Genomic DNA, 3,864 nt, shown 5'->3' with positions numbered 1-3,864 from the left:
TTGGGAGCTGCCAGTCCTGGTGAAATCATGGATTTGGGAGCTGTGCCAATCCCAGTGGGCTCCTGGATTTGGGAGCTGCCAGTCCTGGTGAAATCCTGGATTTGGGAGCTGTGCCAGTCCCGGTGGGCTCTCAGAACTGGGATCTGTGCCAGCCCTGTGCCAGGAGCACCGTGCACTGTCCTGGCACCAGGAGAGCTCCGTGTGATCCACACCAGGGCCATGCCCATCCGGAGCAGCCGCCCAGCCCTGGCCAGGAAAGGCTGGGGCACCCTGACCCTGCTCCAGCCTCTCTCTGCCCCCGCTTCCGGAGCCTCCGCTTCCTTTCTGCTTCCCCTGAGCAGCGCCGTGCCCGCGGTGCCTTGGCTGCTGCCCTCCCTTGAGCCCTGGGTGTTTCCAGCTCTGGATGGGACTCCTGGATCCACCAGGATTCTCCTGGCAATCCCGTGGTGGGCAGCAGTGGGATCCAGAAGGATCCAGAAGGGATCCAGATCCATCCCAGTCCCTTTCCTTGGATACCTGCACCCTTTTCCAGGACATCCAGGGTTGCCAGCTCACGTTGTTCCAACTCCACAGAAACTTGGGAGCTGCTGGAGCCCTCCGGCCCTGGGCTGTGCATGCCCCATCCTGTTCCTCTTTCCAGGTCCAGGGTGGGACCAGCTGGAAAAGGGAACCATCCCGGGAAGCTGAAATGAATGGAAAATCAGGGAAAGGTGCAAAGGGATGGAAAACCCTGTGTGTGTCTCCTGGGCAGGGAGGGAGGGGTGGCTGTGCCTGGGGATCGGCTTCCTCCTGGGAATGGGAACCTTCTGGGGGATCCAGGATCCTTCTGGGAAATGAAACCTTCCTGAGGACCCAGGATCCTGCTGGGAAATGGAACCTTCCAGGGGATCCAGGATCCTGCTGGGAAATGGAACCTTCCAGAGGACCCAGGATCCTTCTGGAAATAAGAAACCTTCCTGAGGACCCAGGATCCTCTTGGGAAATGGAACCTTCCAGGGGATCCAGGACCCTGCTGGGAATGGGAACCTTCCTGGAAATGAGCATCCTCCTGGGGGCCAGCATTATCCTGGGGATCAGGATCCTGCTGGGAAATGGAACCTTTTGGGGGATCCAGGATCCTTCTGGGAATAAGAAACTTCCAGGGGATCCAGGATCCTCCTGGGAAATGGAACCTTCTGGGGGATCCAGGATCCTTCTGGGAAATGGAACTTTCCTGGAATTGAGCATCCTCCTGGGGGCCAGCATTATCCTGGGGATCAGGATCCTCCTGGGAAACGGAACATTCCGGGGGATCCAGGATCCTCCTGGGAAATGGAACCTTCTGGGGGATCCAGGATCCTTCTGGGAAACAGAACCTTCCAGGGGACCAGGATCCTCTTGGGAACGAACATCCTCCTGACACCACCACCCTCCTGGGACCAGCATTTTCCTTGGAATGAGAACCTTCCTGGGAATGACAACTTCCTGGGGACCACCATCCTCCTGGGACCTGCATTTTCCTTGGAATGAGAACCTTCCTGGCATTGAGATGTTCCCTGGGGACCACCATCCTCCTGGGACCCGCATTTTCCTGGGACCAGCACCTTCCCGGGACAAAGCCCTTCCCTTGGGGTCCCGTGGGGTCCCAGCTCTCATTCCCGGGGCGGGCGGAGCGGGAGGCAGCTCATTCCATGCCCAGGAGGAATGTGGGATGGGCGGCGCGCCGGAGAGATAACCGGGAATTCGGCTGTGGGAGAGGAAAACAGTGATGGGAAGAGTGGGAATAAATCACTCGTCCTGTGGCGGGCTGTGCCAGGGACACCAAATCCAGGGCAAAACTCCACATTCCCTGGGAAACATTTCCATTTCCATTTCCCATCATGGAGCAGCGGCCGCGGAGGGAGCGGGAGGAAGATGAGGCAGCGCTGCGGGATGGGGCCGATTCCCCTCCAGCCCCTCCCGCATTCCTCCCTTCCCTTTCCTGGAGTGAAAAGCTGAAGGAAAAGGACAAATTAAATAAATCTGGGCTCGGCGGGGACACCGCGGTGACACCCGCCTGGCACCTGAGTCAACACGGACTGCTTTTCTTTGGCTGGGGGGACTGGGAAGCGCTCTGGGGCTTCCAAAAACGGGGGAATTCCGGCTGCTGGGATGCTCCGGGAGCAGCGGGACATCCTCGAGGTCCCCCTCCATTGGCGCTTCTCAACCCCGGACAGATGTTGGGGATGCCCTACCCCGAACATCTGGATTCCCTCCGGCTGGAATCCGCCGGGCTTCCAAAGGGGGAGCGGCAGATGTGGAATTCTGCCCTTCTCCCCACCCCTCCCGGTCCCCACGGCCAAGGGTCACCCCGGCCTGGGAACGCGGCTCCAGGCAGGGCCAGGGAAATGTTTGCTTTGGCACAGGGGTGGGAACGAGGCCCCCGGTGAGGCTGGGCGGCTCCCGGCTCCCCTCGGCTCCTCCCGGATCCCGCTGGGCTCCTGCAGCTCCTCCCGGCTCTTCTGGCTGCCCCAAATCCCCTCATTCCCTCCTTCCCAGGTTTCCCAATTACCCCCTGGATCTCCCAGATCCGCACAGTTCCACAGCTCAGTATTCCCAGTTCGCCCTGGTCTTCCTGGTTTCTGCTCTTCCCCGGTTCTCCTCCAGCTCCCCCTGGCCCAAATCCCTCCCAGTCCCTCCCAGTTCCCCCTGTTTCCCCAGTTCCCCCAGTTCCCCATGCTTCCTCAGTTCCCCCAGTTTCCCCAGTTCCCCAGTTTCCCCAGTTCCCACAGTTCCCCCAGTTCCCACAGTTTCCCCAGTTCCCTCAGTCCCCCAGTTCCCCCAGCTCCCCCAGTTCTGCAGCTCCCCCAGTTCCCCCAGCTCCCCTTTGGGATCCTTCAAATCCAGGGATTCACAACCTCGAGCTCCAATTTCCACCTTGGGGATGTTTGGGATCCTTCAAATCCAGGGATTCACAATCTCCAGCTCCAATTTCCACCTTGGGGATGTTTGGGATCCTTCAAATCCGGGGATTCACAACCCCAAGCTCCAATTTCCACCTTGGGGATGTTTGTGGCCCTCAAAATCCAGAGATTCCCAAACCCCAACCCCAATTTCCACCCCAGTTCCTGGGCTTATTCCAGCAGGAATTTCAGGCTGAGCTGCTGCCCAGCTCCAAGGAAACATTTTGGGTCGGATTCCACTCATCCCGGAGACTTGTCCACTCCCACGTGTGCGAGCTTCCAAGTGGAAAATCCATTCCTAATGCACAAACCTGACTTTTACATTTTGGGAAGGCCAGGATGGAGCGGTCTCGAGTCACTGATCCCAAACGCCTCATTAGCTCCGGAGCGAGCAGGGCTCCCTGAGGAGGAATGGGATGTGAATTATTCCTGCGACACCGGCAGCGATAACAGTCCGAGGTAATGGGATATGACACAGCCCCGCTCCTGCTGCGCTAATTCCCGATTCCCGAAATCTGCCGCAGTGCCTAGGCCAGGTGGGGACACTCTGGGGACTGCAAGGGACCAGTGGCATCGCCCCAAATCCAAAATCACAGGGTTTGCTTTTCCCCATCAGAGGTCTCTGTCCGTGAGGGGATCCCAAATCCAGCTGTCACAGCCGCATCCTGGCTTGGGAGGATGGTCCAGATTCCAGGACCTGGGTCCAGGACAGCCCCGTCAGGATGATGCTCTGTCCTCCCAGAACTGGAATTACGGCAGCCCTGTCCTGGCTTGGAATGATGCTCCATCCTCCTGGAGCCACGACATTCCCGTCCTTCCTCAGGGGGATTCTCCATCCTCCCACACCCAGAGCCACAATGTCCCCATCCTGGTTTGGGATGATGTTCCAAATTCCCAGACCCAGATCCAGTTCAGCTCCATCCAGGTTTGGGATGATGTTCCA

This window comes from Parus major, chromosome 4 (genome assembly GCF_001522545.3).
Source record: "Parus major isolate Abel chromosome 4, Parus_major1.1, whole genome shotgun sequence".
Lineage (NCBI taxonomy): Eukaryota > Metazoa > Chordata > Aves > Passeriformes > Paridae > Parus > Parus major.
The sequence above is the reverse complement of the archived record's forward strand: the minus strand, read 5'-3'. Positions refer to the sequence as shown.